Genomic DNA, 18,839 nt, shown 5'->3' on the forward strand with positions numbered 1-18,839 from the left:
AGACTCAGCCCTGAGATTATATATGTGCAAAGACTTGCCCCTTTGGGTCAGGTGACTCAGCAGCCATCCAAGGTGTGTTCATTCTGACCCTGAAGACCTACCCACTTGACCTGCAGCTGCTTATTTGCTCTTGGCAACTCTTACACCTTGACTAGCCTGGCTGACTGTCCCTTGTGTCAGCTACTGCTGGCTTTTGGATACATCCCAGCTACCAAGTAGCTGAGTTCTTTAGCTGCTAGTTTTCCCTTAGCTAGATCATCTTGTTGCCGTTTCCTCTCAAGTATATGGAGCCTCCTGGATTCCTGTTACAGGGCCTACTTTCAGCCTATGGTTGCTGCTGTACATGCTCAATTAACATAGCTATGTAGTTGGCCATGTGCATGAGACTCTGTATTTATGAATAGAATACCTGTGAACATAGAAGTACCGAAAATTTTCTGTAGACAACCAAAAATGACCACTTATATTACTAGGAAAAAATATAAAAGAATGTGAAATAAAATTGTACCCTGAAAATATCATTTTCCTTAATCAGGATTTTATATGCATGTAAAAAATAACAGAAAATATTTATAAAAATATGTAATAAAATAATGGTAACATTGGAGTAATGTTGTAGCCATAGTGCTTCATAAAATGTATTAGGGGCAAGGATTTTTGTAGGTGATATATCTTATTCTATCAACTGTATGCTTATTATAATTTTAGACAAGCTTTTGAAATCTAAGAAAGAATGCATTGGATTTGAGATCTTGTCTAAGTGCATCTCAAGCATGAAGCTGATCCAATAAAAAGTATATCACCCACAAAAATCATTTGCTCTAACAAACTACTGTTAATTTATTTTATAGATATTCCCATATGTACATTAAAATAATCAATATTAAAATGCATTTAATAAAAAAATGTCCAGAAGAATGAATGTAGGGCATTGTACGTACAATGTACAATGTGTGTGGGAGGGGTTTCCTCCACTGCTGTCACTGTATAAATTTAACAGATTTAAGTCAGTCTCAGAGTAAAGATGTTCTATAATATGTCTACTGAAATGTATTGCAAGTAACCATCCTAAAAATAGAAAACATATGGTCAATGCAGAGGAGTCACTCTGGGATTTCTTTTCCCTAAATTGACACAGCTCAGCCATATGTTCTGGTATCACTACACTTTATTTTAAAACAAAACAAAGTGATTGTTGTACTGTAATGAGTAGGGATCCTTGTTTTCTGTGATAAAAAAAAATCCCCAATTTTCAGGTTTAAAAAAGTAACCACAAATCCAGATTTTTCTGTGATGAGAATGAAATGCTGTTAATATTGTTTCCTTTTAATCTTGGAAAAATGTGTATTTGGGTTTACTTTTTTAATCCAAAAACTGGGATTTTTTTTTTTACATCAGAAAAAAACAGGATCCCTGGTAACAAGGAATTTAAATATATGAACATATATTTATATAACTTTCTTACACATTTAAACATTTAAAAGCCAGGAAATGGACTTTTGAAAGAATAGTTATGTATGCTGATTTTGGCTGCATCTACATGAGCACAGTTATTTGTTTCCCCAGAGACAAGAAGGAGTGGCACACCTTTTGTCACTGCTACTTGTTCCTGGGGAATCCCTGTGCCATGTGTCCTCTGGTGAGTGGAAGATTATTATGGGTGGGGTAGGGAAGGCTGGGGCCAGCCTTACCTGGGTTTCTGGGGGCCTCCTGGTAGCAATCCTGCTATGTGCTGCAGCACGACTGATCTATTTCACTGTTGTCTATGTATGTCTCAAGGACTGTCATCTCACAGAATCCCACGCAGAGGGATTCCCCTGTACCCCAATACTATGGGGATTTCCTTCTTGCAGATGCAGGCTCTGTGTAAAATGGAGGCAGCTAGGGACACTGTCTCATGGGATCTGCCCCTGAAGCCAAGGCAATTCCTGTCAAGGGTAGCTGGAGAGGCATCCTTGGGCTTCCTGCACTCTCCTGCCACAAGCAAACAGATGTTGGCTGCAAAAAGGTGGCACAAATTATTACGAGGGTCATTGCTTCAACAATATCTAAGCACTTGTGGTACAACAAAGTGCTGTTTTTTCAGCTTTCGTCACTGTCAAGTTGTCAACAGTTTTTGGCTAAGCAGTCAGATATGCAGCCCAGAACTATAGCTAATTTAAGACTGGCTGTGAAAGGTTTAATACTGGTTAGTACTCCACCCCTCTTGCTTGATGTCCCACAAAGAATCTGGCACCTTACAGCACTGTCTCTCCATTATAAACTGAGCTCTGAGCCATGAGTCAGGGGGTGGGGGATATTCTTTTCATTTTTATTTTTAAAAAAAGATGCGCACATTATCTAGGATACATGAAGTTGATAAAATGTGGACTTTTTTATTGAAAAGGCTGACAAATAAAAGCTGAGCTTGTTATTACAATGCAGATAGATGTTAAAATCTTCATAAGCTAAAAGCTCAACCAGACTCATTATTCTGAAGTAAAAGTTTTGTAAAAAGTTTTCATTTTCTAAAGGAAAAGTTGTAAGTCAATGGGCTTGCAAGGACATGAATATAGTGATTAGCTAGGAACAGGATTTTTGCAGCAATCTTCTCAATGGATTTGAGGTGGAAAGCTCACAAGCATTAAGGCCACCAGGAGATTGAGTAGATAAGGCATTATATAACTGGTGTTTAGATAAGATTTTTGGCTGTGTGAGCAGACTAGGAAGTTTAAATCTTTTAGGTAGGAAGGAAAAATAAGATTTAGATTTATACAGAAGAAGAGAGTTACTGAGATGAAGTTGAGAACACAGTTTCAAGTGACAGGACAGAATGATGATACTGAGATTTAGGAGAAATGATTAAGTGTGTAGCCTTAAACAGCTAGTTACATATAGATATGGGCCTAACTATATATAATCATGCTAATAAAGTCCTGCCAAATAGTAACTTATTTGATAATTATACTCTTTTAGCCTTTTTTTTTTTGATCCTCTAGGCATTTGTTATAATAGGGTGCCTATACAGGTGCATTGAGGCTACTCTGACATGCTATAATTACAGTGCATCAGAACAGATTTAATTAATTGAGCCTGCTGGAGTGTATTAATTAGTGTGCTCCAGCGGACTCCAGTGTCACATGTATCAGTATCCCCATGCTGAAAAATGGTGGTGGAGGCACTTTAACTAAAACCTATTTGATAAGCTTTAGTTAAAATGTCCCTGCTGCCATTCTTCAGTGTGGGGACACTGATACATGTGACACTGTGGGTGCTTTAATTAAAGTGGTTCTTGGAGACGCTCTAATTAAAGCACCCCTTCCCCACCCCACCACCTCCCAGAGCACATGTATAAACATCCATAGCTATTCTGGATTTTTTGGTTTCAAATATAGAACAACTAGTCTGCCTAGCATAAGTCCCTAATGGTCTTAACATAGGAGGAGATGTTTTGAATTATGTTTAATTGTATAAAAAGATTGAAGCAAACATAACCTAATGGACTCCACAGAAAGCCTGTGTGTGCAAAGTCAATTTTTATTGTTGAAAATGTGCTGTTTTTTTCTTTATTTCTTTTTTAAACTCCTTTTCCCTTCCTATCCTAAAGTACTGAGCCTATAAGTGCTTGTCTATGCCATGGCAGTCCTGGTCCCAGTGTTCCTTCCCACTCACAACCAGAAGTACACTCCAAACCCAAAAATATTCCATCACAGTTATTCTGTGATCATGCTCTGTGGCTTTATAAGGGCACTAGATATTTAAATAGTGACTGCAGAGAAACACAGATGTATTTCCAGGTTTGGTGTGTGCCTACAGGAGCAAGAGGGCAGAGCATGTTCTGAAACACCTGGGCATGAACATGATGCCACCATAGTGTAGGCAAACTCTAAAATTAGTGTCATCTGTCAGCAGATATAATTGATTCATGTGGAATTCAACAGAATCTTCAACAGAATCTGGAGATCTTCAAAAGGACACTGGATGCACACCTTGCTGGGGTTATTTGACTCCAGCAGTCTTTCCTGCCCAGAAAAAGGAGATATATCTGATGATCTTACAAGGTCCCTTCCAGCCCTAAACTTACGTGAATCTGAGAATACTATAGGTCTTCTGTAATAAAAGAACCCTGCTCCTCACTCTTCTCAGGGATTTGGACCTGTAAGCCAGATGAATTGTACAAGGATCAGGCCCTATGTGTGGAATTGAGACCTGGAGCCCCATGCCACCTCTGCTGGGATAGGATACAACTAGGAAGCCCCTGTGCCATTTACATACAGCCAGTGTTGGCCTGAAGAGGCCCTGTGCTAGGATTGGGCTGTTGGGGCCCCACTCAGACTGATCCTGGATAGATAGAGTCAATGGGAGCCCCATGATTGTCTCCACACACCAGGACCAGGTCCTGAACTACTTTGCACTTCTCTTCAAGCATGCAGGACCATGGCCCATAGGGATCCCCACAGGTTAGATAGCATGGTTCCAAGGGTAGGATCTGGCCCACCACTATTCCAGCCAGCATCCCTGGCTTAGATCATTTTAAGGGACAAACTCATGGAAAACAATATATAGTAATAATAAAAACAAACCAAAAAACTTCAATGTGAAATCCAGAACTTTATACAATGAGATGACTTAAATCTAGAGAGGCATGAGTCATAAAACTGTTAAATCCTAGAAAACCTGCCATTTAGAAAAGCCAAAGGAAACTAGAAAACATGAAAGGAAAAGCAATAAATAGTACAGATTCTGTAGTATCAGATATTCTACTTGAGGAAAGAGGAACTAAATTTATTATCTAGAGCAAAAACCCAGGAAGGATGTATCACAATCTATAGGTAGTTTCAAAATCATCATGTAAATGAAGTATGAAAATTATCAATTATATATGAATGATGGATAATAAGTAATTATTTGAAGCTTAGTAACAATAACCAAAGGTTATTTTACATGTTGGAAAAGATCATAAAAGTTAAAGCCATTAGGCTTTAAAATAAATGCTGTTGTGCCATCAGGTCAGATAGAAATTCTGCATTCCTCACTTTGGCCACCTAAGGTATGTTATAAACAATAGGACACAGTGGTTGCATTTACATGAAATGCTAGCAGTGCAGGAGTGCCATGGAAAAAGCTAATGTGCTAATCCAGAGTAGAATTAGTCTGCTGTGCATTAGCATCATGCAAAAGACATGGGCTGGTGCTACAAGAGGGTAGGGCCAGTTATGGCACATTTAGTTTGTACCTATTATTAGAGGTACTAAACTTAATGCACTGTAATTATAGCACATTAATGCATGTGCAGATATGTCCACTGATTATGATCAGTGTCTCTCCATCTTGCTCGGTATCTTGTCATGTACGGGTGGAATCCACATGGGTGGAATATCTAACTCAAAAGGAAAAAGGAAGGTAAAACTAGATTGTGTAAAAGTATTTAGGCACTTAAAGATTCAGATAGACTTCTAGTGGGATTTTCAAAATGACAGCTATGCAGATTTGGGTGATGAAGTGAATTTAAACCTCTAACTTTGTGTCAACTTTCATTAACATTTCTCTGAAGTATGAGATGAATATAACCCAGGTATTATTACAGTTCTATTAAAATAGTTTGCAATATTATTTCAAATCTGCTTTGACAAGTACCTCTTGCAGTTTGATTTATTTCAATGAGGTTTAAGTCAAAGTAGAATTTGCCAAATTGTTTTCCAGTGATAATACATGTTAAAAATATAAACCCCATTCCTAAAAACACATATATGTATTAGGAATAGAGTGACCACACATCCTGGGCAAACCAGGAAGTCTCGGCTTCAGTAGTCTAGTCCTGGCCAGCTGGTCAAAAGTCCTGGAGTGGAGTCTGGTGGGGATGTGGATCAGGATGGCAGGCACGGCTGTTGCTATGCATGAGCAAGGTGGGTGGACAGAAATAGGTGCCATCCTGCTGCAGTTTACCTATCTTGCTCCACCATTACAGTAGCAATGCCTGTCCAACTGCCTGCCAGGTGCACCATGCTGCTGCACTTCCCCTCTGGATTCCACTCTGGCACTTTTGACCAACTGGCTAGGACCAGACTATGGAAGCTGGGAAAATCCCAGTTTGTCCAGGATGTATGGTCACCTTAATTAGGAGTTTTATGTACCTCTGGAGGGGCAGTGAATTCAGCTGAATTACTCACATACACAATTATTTACATAAATAAATATTTACAGGACTGGTCTGGGACCTTTGATTGGAAGATTAATTACTGGAACATACTAGAAGTGTTAAACACATAATACTTCTGAATAGTGCATAATAGTGATGGCTCACTTGATTTTCAAATCAGGACTTTCATTTATTCTGTTTTCTCTAATTGAAATTTACCATTTTTCTTTTCATTACAGAATGGATTTCTTTAAAGAATATCTTCCTGAAGATCTCAGTTTTGAAAGAATGGGTGAAAAAAATATCCCATTGAACATTCACTTGCCAGTGTTCTTTGAATCAAAAAAATGAAAGGGTAGATGTTAGAAACTCCTTAGGAAATCATTTACTCAAACCCCCAAAAGAGGGATGTGCAAAACCAGATCCAGAAATAGAATGATTGAAGTGCAGTCAGGTAGAATTAGATAGAATTTATGTATTTATGTCCAAATTATCAATCACCAAAAATCACCCAACTGATTAAGAGTAGTATACTATTTTTTCCCCGCTGTCTGAATACCATTTTTGGCCATCTACAGGGTATTTTGGCACCAGCGAATTTTATTCCTAGGAGTGTATGGATGACTTTTACAGACTGGTAAAAAGCCAGTGCCTTGACTTAGAGGGGGTTTGAATCTGGGTCTATGACTTCCCATCATATCACTTGAATCATGATGTCACAAGTCAGTCATTATTTCATCTCTTCTCTGGGGCTCCTTTTGAAGTAAGGCTCTAATACAGTTATTGGAAAAATAGAGAGAGGGAAGAACAGGGATGGAAACCTGTGCCTCACTGAGAGCAAGGGCCCCTACTAAAACCCAAAAACCATTTCCCTTCAAAGACAGTAATCACCTCATTAAGCCATACATCTTTTAGCTTGCTCTCCTCCTCCTGACTCAACATAGCTCCTTCTTGTGGTGGACCAGGGTGTCATAAGTGAGAGAGCTATGCTGGGAAGTGAAAGATGGCCTGGATCAAACTGTTTCCACATGGGAGTTAGAAAGGAGGCTGTAACCTAGTAGCTCTTCCTCTCAGGTGAGTGCCTTAGCTCTGAGCTATAGGGACAAAAAAATGGTAATATGAATGTAATGTGTGTAACAGGAGGAGAAACCAGGGGAAAGTCTGTAGAGCTGTTCTCACTGTTATTTTGGACTGCAACTCTAGAAATCCCCGGGATCATAAGGGAAAAAGGAAGAGAATCTTGAGCCTGGAATATGGGGAAGAGAGACCAGAGTGTATATAGAATCTAGTGAGCCCTACACAGTGAAGCTGGAGATTTCACTGTTTCTTTACCTTTTACCTGCTACCTTCATTGGGCCATTGGTTTATGATCCTAACCCCCATAAAAGTGAGAACTTCCCCTTCCTTCTTGCATCTGTTTCTGGGGCTGCAGAGCTGGTACAAATTGGTGCCCAGGGTAGAATTCTGAAGGACACTAGTGAGGCAAATGGGGATTGGTGGTCAAAGGCCATAAGGCACAGGGCAAAGTACTGCAGTGAGTGTATAGATTTTATTTGTTGTGTGCTCATTTGATCAGGGAAAATGAATACCATATAGCAGGGGGTCCCCCTAGTGGAAGGGGAAAACATACACACTCCATACAGCGTCTCATGACATACATTCAATCAAGCACTCTATAATGGAAAGCAACAAGAATGCAGTGAGTTGCATGAACAATTTGAAATGGCAGATGAGTTAAATGAGGATTTATTTAATGAAGATTATTTAATTGGAATGGGGATACTAAGCTAAAAATCCTGAGCCTGTTGCTTACATGATAAGGCAGGGAGGTCTACCATGGGCTCAGCAGTGAACCAAACAGGATTACAAGCACCTGACAGGGGCCCTTAGGAATCCTTTGAAACCAAGTGCAGGTCCTGACTGGGATTATGCAGCTTTCTTTAATTATAAGATGACTTCAGAAGAATTAATACAAGAGTTTGGCATTGCCCTAAGGCTTTTCCACAAGTTACAGGACTTGCTGAGATACAGGACCTGGTAGCCCTTGGCCAGTTTATCACTCTGCAGTGGAAGGAAGTGGTAGCCCATGGCCAGTTCATGCCTTCAGTGGGAGGAATTGGGTCCAGCTTCAGTTAGGGAGGCCTCTTAGCTTTGATGGTGTCATAAAGCTATCCACTGAGATTAAGTAGGAGAGAAAACAGGAGCCCCTAGATATCCAAGGTGCTAAGGCAAGGGCCTATATGCAAGTCAGAGTGGAGAAGTCAGGAGCACACATTCCAACCCCAGAGTCTTCATCCATCCATCCATGTGAACATGATGGACACATGGATGGACACATTGAGAGAGATCTGAGGTGAACTGAACCAGCTCAAGGAGAGTATTTAAACCCAGTCCCAGAGCAGTGTGCAGTCATCTACCCACTGCCTTGTGACCAGTGGGGTTCCCCAAGGCTCTGTCCTTGGGCCTACACTATTTAACATCTTCATTAATGATGTGGACATTGGTACCAGAAGCAGATTGGCCAAGTTCCCCGATGACACCAAATTCAGGGTAAAGCGTCTACACCTGAGGACAGGAGGGTGATCCAGGCTGACTTTGACAGGCTCAGAAAATGGGCGGATGAGAACCTGATGGTGTTTAACACTGGAAAATGAAAGGTTCTCCACCTTGGGAAGAAAAATATGCAGTATCCTTATAGGCTCGGCAGTGCTACACTGGCTAGCACTATGGATGAAAGGAACTTGGGGGTCATGATTGACCACAAGATGAAAATGAGCCTTCAGTGTGATACTGCTGCTAGTAAAGCAACCAAAATGCTTGCTTGCATCCATAGATACTTCTCAAGCAAATCCCAGGACATCATTCTCCCATTGTACTCGGCCTTGGTGAGGCCGCAGCTGTAGTACTGTATCTAGTTTTGGGCTCCATGATCAAAAAGGATGTGGAGAAGCCTGAGAGGGTACAGAGGAGAGCCACGCACATGATCAGAAGTTAGGAAAGCAGACCTTATGAAGAGAGGCTGAGAGCCATGGGACTCCTTAGCCTGGTAAAGCGCAGGCTTAGGGATGATCTGGTGGCCACCTATAAGTTTATCAGGGTGCTTACCAGGATCTGGGGGAACTTCTATTCACCAGTGCACCCCAAGGGGTGACAAGGTTGAACAGTCACAAACTCCTCCATGACCATTTCAGGCTGGACATAAGGAAGAACTTCTTTACTGTTCAAGCCCCCAAGGTTTGGAATAGTTTGCTGCCAGAGGTGATTCAAGCACCTACGCTGAACACCTTCAAAAGACATCTATATGTTTATCTTGCTGGGATCCTATGATCCATGCTTACTTCCTGCCCCTGGGGCAGGGGGCTGGAGTTGATTATCTTCCAAGGTCCCTTCCAGTCCTAATGCCTATGAAATCTATAGGATATATAATATATATGGTGTTGTTTGTATAGGAAATTGTATTCTCTTTCTGGAGAAAATATATCAGAAGAATTTAGCAATCCATATAAATATGTTACAAAGATGGTAGGATACCTAAGCTCAGTTAGCCAAGCTGTTAAGAAACATGAGGCTGTAGCCACACAAAACCAAAATTATTACTTTGCCTTCAGGATCACTGGACAGGTGTATGAGAGTTGGTGTGGGTACAGAACCAAACCAGGAGTCCAAAAGACATGTAAGAAATTAAGTATCCCCTTATACAGTCATTAGAAAATTGTCTGAGGTGTTATATTAGCTAACAAGCAGGCCAGATGGACATACCTGCAGTACAATCAGATGGAACCCCATGTGTGTTCACAGGGCAGGAACCCTGGCCTGAAAAAGGAGGTGGGAAGGCCTGCTCATCAGTAGCCTAGATGATGGCAGAGGCTTCCCAACAGAACCCTCATCAATACAACCCCCGGTAGGTCCATTAGGGTGTTGCCAGAGGATGCTTCTGGGTCAAGATATGTAGGGTCGAATCCACAGCCCGATAGAAATGCAGATAGTGAGGATGAGCAAGTACTTAGGGCAGGAACATGGCTAGGTACCCAAAACTTACCAGAGCCCATGAGGGTCCACAACCCTGAATCCTCAGGTATCCCACAGTAAGTACAGAAACCTCCCATGTGGTTTAGGGACTACATGGTGTAACCTTAGTTGGATGTGGGCGCAAATCCAGTTAAAAGTGGAAGTAATGTAATGTGAATGTAATGTGTGTAACAGGAGGAAGAACCAGGGGGCAGTGTGCAGAATTGTGCTGACTGCTAATTTTACTGCAGCTCCCAGAAATCCACAATGTCTAGGGGGCATGGGGAAAAGAAAGATGAAGCTTGAGCAGGTTGGAGGAAGAGAAAGAGAACAGTGGGCATTTATGCATGTGCTCCGGGGGTGGAGGCAGGGGTGTTATTCACCCATGGTACTAAAGGATCATCAAAGCATAATCAACACAGAGTTTAATGCAGAATACACTTAACACAATTCAACTTAACTAAATTTTTACTTCATTAATACATTAAATGTTATCTTAATAACCTGTGCATATATAGAGAAAGAAAAAACACTTAGTTCAATGGTCTCACCCAATCCCAGATTTTACTCTACTTCACAGAAATGGTGGCCAATCAGTTCCTAAAAGTAGAGGCTGGTCATCTGTTAGTAATGGTTCTTTTTTCAGTCCAGAAGTTGTTAGACAATGACACACAACCAGCTTCCTTGTTGCCCCCCTTTTATGCTTTTTCTTCTGATGACTCCTCATTTCTGGGTGCCGTTGATTGTTTTCTCTGATCATCGTACTGTTCCTGTTTTTATCCTGTCAGCATATTCCTTTGTTCCAACAAAGCCATCACATGCACACATGTTAATTTGGTCTTTTACTGGTCTCTTAACTTGGGCATGCCTAGGACTCCTAATTTGGTCTGTCCATCAACTCTGGAAATTCCAAAGGCTTTGCAATTGGACCCTATTGAGTTGGTCCCATCTTATCACCAGGAATCCTGGCTTTCTCTGACAAAAGAAAATCCCCAACTTCTGAATTTAAAAAAGTCATATTTTTCTGTGATTAAAATGAAACACTACTAACATATAATAGTGGCATTTCATTTTAATCATGAAAAAATGTGGATTTTAGGTAACTTTTTTTTAATTTGAAAATCAGGGATTTTTTTTTTAAATAAGAGAAAACCAGGATCCCTATGATAACACTGGAACATAATCTGCCTGTGAAAGTGAACTCAAGGTTAGCTGATAATGTGGACATAATCAAAAGAAAATTTCAAATACTAATGAGGGTAAACAAAAACTTAAGCAATGGTTAAATAAAACTGAATATAAAAGTTTGACTAATACTGTAATTCACCACTCAAGCAGGTACAAATAAAGTGAAATACAACAAGCTACCCTAACGGGGCACTTTAATTAGAGCAGCTCCAGGAACCTCTCTAATTAAAGTGCCTAGACTATAATGTGTATTGCTAGACCCCAACTCCATGAGGTGCTCAATGACTAGGAAGACGATGGTCCAATTGCCCATGGACTCTATTGCTCACCAGCACACATTGCTTGCAACAGCTTTATTCAGAATGGAGACAGTTTCAGGCAAGCTCCCTCAGTGACAGAATACAGGGAGCAGCAGTGAACAATAGTTTTTCCACATATTTATACACTTTGGTTTTTACCCATTAACATTCACTCTATCCTCGCCCCTCCTATGTTCCACCATTTCTCCTCCCATCTCAACCTCCACCTCTTTTTGCTGTTTTGGTTCATTAGCATGGAATTGCCTATGTATTCCATTCATTTATATTCCTTTTTGCTATGAGCACATGTCTAAGGCCATGAACACTTTCTTTTGGTCAACAGTTGGACTTTGGAAGTTTCTTTACCAATCAGCATCAACACTTTTGCATATGTTCATTTTCGTTACATGTTATCTTCCTCATTCCAATCTGTTTTTCTATTCTAAACTGTGCCATCCCCACCCTTTTTGGGCCCCTGTATCTTATCTCATTCCTCGCTCTAGCTGGTTCACAGCACAGACTTACTTGCTGCTTTTTCCAGAAAAATGGTTAATACAATGACAATGGTTACCTGACATAAACAAAATCTTTATATATATATATTTTTTCCCACTATTTTAATACACCATTTTGCCTTGTAGTCAGCAGCTTTTCTGAGCCACAGGTTAAAGCTTTGTTTCAGCTGCAGATCCAATGCTCCCCAATAATCCAAACTATTGTTACCCTAACATGTATCTGTGTCCCTGTGTTCAAAAATGGCAGCAGGGACATTTTAAATAAAGCTTTAGATAAAGTGTCCCCACCGCCATTTTTCAGTGCAGGGACACTAATACATATGATGCTGGAGTCTTCTGGATTATGGCAATTACCACGCTCCAGCAGGCTCAATTAATCAAATCTGTTCTGATGCACTGTAATTACAGCACATTGACACAGCCTTGCTGCACATTTATAGTACCCATGAAACCTGGTCAGCCCTACACAGAAGAGTGCTAGAGTTCTCACTGGCTCTATCAGCCAAGACTGTGGATTAAAGGAGCTGGACACACATTGCTCTACATTGGCCACACTGTTCTACATTGGCCACACAAATACCACCCCCCTCTCACTGGGCCTCAAGTATTCATGCCAATTGCTGGGCCATTCTCAACCTGCCCTGCTGCCCTTTGGACATAGTCTGCAGACCTGCCAAGGTTCCACAGACCACAGGTTGAAAACCACTGCCCTACATATAATGTTTAAAAAATAAACAAAAAAGACCCCATCCCCAAAAGCAAAACCTAGAAACCTTTTATTCAAGAAGATCTAGCAACTCCATCCTTTAGAAGCAAGGAATTCTAAGTTGGAGCATGAAAGTAGATTTTATGAAGGGTTGTGCTCTTTGCTAGCCTTATGAAAATATACTTCAATTTGTCTCTGTTATAAACCTTTAAAAATTACTGGCCATGTTTACATGTGCACTTTATTTCACAGTAACCTATTTTATTGAGCATTAAAATGCCATGTAAAAAAGTGTGTTTACACTAAAGCACAGTAAAATAGACAACTGCATATTAAGCATGATGTAAAACTTGTGTGCATTCACTACTGCACATTAAGGGGCATTTGTTTAATACCTCACATTGGAGATACTAAATTTAATGTGCATTAGGGGAAGCAGCTTAATGCATGTGTAGACATGCCCACTGTTCACAAATACACAGTCAATGTGTGTTAGAATAGAACAGGAAAAGTATCTGAAGGTATTCCTTCCTCACAGGTCATGCCTGAGGCTCTTACAGCTCCTGTTTTCTCTGGTAAAAAAATTCCCAATTTTTGGATTTAAAAAAGTAACCCAGAATCCACATTTTTCTGTGATTAAAATGAAACACCATTATATACATAGCAGTGTTTAATTTTAATCATAGAAATCACACCTGAGTTAGCCCAATTACCAGAAGCAATGAAGACCTTGTTTTTCTTGCCCGGCATTTCTCCACAGTGCCATAGGTTTGGCTCTTGACTCTGTTTTATTTAAAAAAAAAAAAAAGCTTCCCCTTCCACTCAGCTTCTTGAGTGCTAATGGGTGTTTAGGAAAGGGTTGATGAAAGTAGAAAAAAGATAATTTTCTGATGTCACTTCTTGTTCCTGGCCCAACCATTCTCTAAAGCAGCATTAAGCACATGGTATGGATTTTGCTTATTTGAGCTATGATTGCCAGGGATCCTGGTTTTCTCTGATAAAACTTAAATCCACAATTTTTAGACTTAAAAATAAACAAAAATTCACATTTTCCTGTTGTTAAAATGAAAAACCACTAATATATATATGTGTTAGTAGTGTTTTACCAGTTAGTGTGTAGTCATTTGGTACTTGTTTAAGTCCAGCACATGTGTAAATGTGTCCAGTGAGTTGGAAAGAATGTCTCATTTTTTGACAACTTACCTACCTCCATATGGGAAGTAACTGTAACCAATTTTATATTTTGAAAATGGGATATTACATTGGGAAACGACCAGATATTTTATATCATTAATAGGGAAATATAGGCAATATACTTCTGTCTAAATGCATTCCCTATTTTTTTTTTAAATTCAATAACTTGAAAACAAAGACAGAGATGTTCAAAATGTTGATAAGCAAACGGAGGTGAATGACAGCTTGTCCAAAGAAAAATAATTATAAAATTAAGGAAAAATAAATATATATTTTAGTGGATTTCTGCAAGTACAGAAAGTACTGCACTCATAAATAGACAAGAGGTGATCCCAGCAAGTAGTAAATTGCAGACATTTTCAATGGACCTATCTATCATTCCAGATCAATGTTTGCAGATGGACTATATATTACAGGACCATTACAGAAATTGGACAGCAGAGAATTATCTTATGTAATGCTGACAGAATGTCAGACTTTGGCAGAAGAGGAACGGTATATGGAAGAGATATGTCATAGTGAGAATAGTAATGAAAATAAAGAAAAAAAATGTTCTTCTAGGTGAGAAATCAGAAGTGTTTGGGCAACAAGGAATGTAGTAATTGGTAGTTGGTGCTTTAAGTTTCTTTTAGCACACATTTAATCTATGTGGCTTTATATATTAATCTAGATGTTTTGTTATGGCTCTGTGAAATTGGTTTATGCCCTGATCCTGCATGTGGAACCATACAGACCCAAGGGACAAAAAAATAAATAACTAAAATCAAGGCCAGATACATTTCTGAAATGAATTTACATGGATTTTAATAGTATTATCAAAATTATATATAAAAGTTTCTAGGTTTACAGCACCTAAAGCAGAAGCTGTTTATCCACAAAACGGGAGTTTCTGTAACATGTACATTCTGTTCAATATTCCCTCAAAATCCAACCCATAATACGACCACACTGCTTTTGAGTGCCTTTGACTTTGAGTACACAGTTTGGTCTTTATGCCTGCTTGATAAGTGCGTTCTCTGTCAATATGAGTAACAAACACATCAGTATTAATTACACTGATTAGTTCTTTGAATATTTATTCACTGAAATCCAAATCTACACCTTATCACCTTATCTCATTTTATTTACAGCACCAAAAAAACCTGTTACTTAGTTTAAAAAAAACAGACATAGATAAGCTGATCAGAATTCAAACCATTCTGGGGGGTTTTTTAAAGCTCATATGCATATATATTATATTGCAAAAAGGTTAATTATGCTGAATTTATGTGTGGCAATACATCTCCTTAGACAGAAATTGTTTTAGCCCTACAATTTCAGTAAATAGTCAATCTAAATGATTTAAGTAGAAAGAGGGTTTTAATACTGCTACTTGTTTTTTATTCTTGTCCAGAAAACTTGTCTGTACCTAAATAAAGCAGTGGGAACTCAGAGCAGGAACACTGTGCATTCTGACTCAGTACATATGAACTGCTGCTTTGACATTTATAGGCATTCTTAGTGAAAGGTGATATTTTTTATTTTTTAAATGTTCTTTTTCATTTAGGCTGCACAAAATGGAACATTAAATAACTTATTTATATTCCATACAAAAAATCAATGTGTCAGAATCTGCCATCCTTAATCAAGGAGCTATTTACTCTTTGGTAAAATGAATAAGGATTGCCTGGTGCAAAGAAAGGCTGAAAACTACATAAGAAGTACTTCGGAAGAATGAGACACTATTCCATCTAAATGAATGTAGTTGCCTAAGTGTAATTTTATTCTACCCTGTCTAAGTCATGACAATCCATTAATGCATCTACTTTTATTATATAATGTCTTCCTACCCTTCAGACAGTTTCCAAATAGCAGTGATGAGGAGGAGAACCCATCCACCTTTTGCATTAATTGTTTTCAGGGTCTGTGTCTACACAAGACACTGACTGTGCAGTTGTTTATAAATACTAAATGACTGAGCAGTAACTCAGGTAACTGCACAATAGTGTCAATTAACACCTTTTTTGTGATGCTGACTGCACAGTAGCCTGAGACTAATGCACAGTAACATCACATTGCACTTTTTTCCGTATGTCCCTTAAGTGTGTGCAGTAGTTTTGGCCTACTGAACAATCAGTGTCTCATGTAGACATGGCTAGGGAGAAGAGAATTTCCATTGTACATCATACAGACCTTAGGAACTCTTTAGAAAAAACTACTGTTAATCTTCCAGGATGATCAGGAGCCAAAGGTGTAGCCCACATGTACTTTTAGTCTATATGTCCATTTGAAACTAAGCTGTTGCAAAGTAAATGTTGACTACACTACTAGCCAAGCATCCTCAGGGTTGCCTCCCTTTAATAGCAGGCCCAAGTAGAATGAAAAAGGTAGCTACATATTCATGGCTGGATGACCTGCTGGTTTAGTTTAGAGTGGAGGGATTCTGTTTTTCGTTCTCATGTGCAACTCATAGGGTATGTCTACACTAGACACTGACTTTGCAGTTGCCTGATACTACTGCACAGTAGTGTCACATGGCAAAAACTGTGATGTGACACTGTTGCACAGTAGTATTAGGCTACTGCACACTATCATCACAAAAAAACCCACATTTGCTAGTGCTAATGAGCAGTAACTTGGGGTACTGGGCATTTATTTAGTACTTGTTTATACAAGCACTTGTGTATACACATACTAAATAAATGTACAGTAACAACTGTACAGTTGCATCTCATGTAGATGCAGCCATAGAGATGTAGAAGGGAAAAAATAGATGTTAAATTATTTTGTTAACATTGTTTTGTTAAGCCAGCTGTGCACTTGATAAGCCTGCTTGTACACTTTTTGTTAAGCCTGCTATGCACTCCTCATAACTCATACCATAGGCAGTGGCTGTGGTGCTCTTCAGCTAAACCATTACATGATTGAAACAAACATAGCTTAGGTTACTGAGACTGAAGCAAAAAGAAAAAGGAATAAAAATTCTTCAAAAGTGAAATTCAACTACTGAAACTAGCTAGAAATAGACAGCTAATTTATCAAATATGATATCTTGAAAGAGGTTGCTACAAAACAGCATATTCCTGGTAGCAACACAGAATTCATTATAACTTGACCTGCCCTACCTTCTGCCCTGTGATTACGATGACAAAGAAGTGTTTAGGCATGTTAGTCTGAAGTCAAGCAAAAGGTGGGGTATTGGGGTGTATTAGAGACTAATTGGTACATGTTGGCATGAGCTTTCATAGGCAACAACCAACTTCATCAGCTGCTATGAATGGAATATGAATGCCATTCATAGTACCTATTAACTAGGGATCCTGGTTTTCTCTGATTTAAAAAAATCCCCAATTTTCAGTTAAAAAAATATCCCCAAATCCACCTTTTCCCATGATTAAAATGTTTATATATAGTGTAATATATATATTAAAATGAAATATCACTATATATATATAATGATATATATAGATAGATAGATAGATATAGATATAGATGTTTCATTTTAATCATGGACAAATGTGGATTTGGGGTTACTTTTTTCACTGAAAATTGGGGATTTGTTAAAATCAGAGAAAACCAGGATCCCTGCTGATAACATAGGCTGTTGGCCATGAAAGCTCATATCTTTCTATGCCAGTTACCACCTGTCCTATCCTACCTTATTTAGGGCCACATTCTACTATTTTTTCTGCAGGTTCATGGAATTGGAGGTCAGGATACAAGAAACCCTCCAAATGTATTTGTACAGCATTGGAGCCAGACTGCACTCATTGCATTCCCCAGACTTTTGTTAAAATTTACATACTCCAAGACACACAAAATTAGCAGTGAGACAGTTTCTCATGCATTAGGAACCTCAGCAAGGAATTACATAGGTTTTTATTCTCTTTGGTTAGGCTGTGTAAACTTTATGGGCATTTTTACACATGCAAGCAGCGCAGCACCCGGCACTTTAAAAAGTGTGCAGAGCTGTGATGTTTGCACTTGTATAAGCTGTAAAATGCACTTCAGTGCTGAGAAAATGGTAGCAGTGTGCTTTTGAACTAAAACACACTAGAGGTGCTTTAGTTCAAAAGCTCACCGCCACCATTTTCTGCATGCTGACACGCATTTCACCCCTTATACAACTGCACATGACACAGCACAGTTCACCTCAGCTCGCATCTAGAGCAGACTTGATTAACTGAGTCTCTCCTGAAGTGGTGGATCTCTGACATATCACAGGAAAAAAATATGTGTATAAATGCCCTATATTTCCAGGACAATGTTGAGCCATCATCATCATCACATAATACTCAGTAGTGTGTTTTCTAAATTCTTTGTACAGAGTCATTCATAAGAGTCCTTTCCCAGTGTATTTTTATTTAAAATCATGTTTTTAATTAGAATTACATTTTACAATTGATTTAACAAATATGCTTTTCTCTCACATTTCCTGACTTTAAATGCTACTAACTAAATGAAATGTTGGAAAATACTTTGGGGAATCAGCATGATTTCACTTAAAATAAAATCTAACTTCTAGGACTATATGTTCTATTTATGTTTCATGAAAATATGATATTCTAAGGTCAAAACAGTAATTTCTGCTGCCATTAATTCCTGTTGTCAAAATGGCTATCGCCCAGAAAGATAAACATACTTTATTTTTTTTTACTCATATTCCATCATTTAAAAAAATCTTAGCTAACCAAAAAAACCCCTATATTTAAAGTTCCAAGGTTTTGTATTTGAGAGACAAATTTTTATATTGTTCTTTTTCCTTTTTTTAGTGGAGAGGATTGACTACTGTTTTCCCTGGCCAAAGACAATAGGGAAGGAGTCCAATTCCA

This window comes from Crocodylus siamensis, chromosome 1 (assembly GCF_052110815.1).
Source record: "Crocodylus siamensis isolate JL-2025a chromosome 1, ASM5211081v1, whole genome shotgun sequence".
In the NCBI taxonomy this organism is placed as follows: Eukaryota; Metazoa; Chordata; order Crocodylia; family Crocodylidae; genus Crocodylus; species Crocodylus siamensis.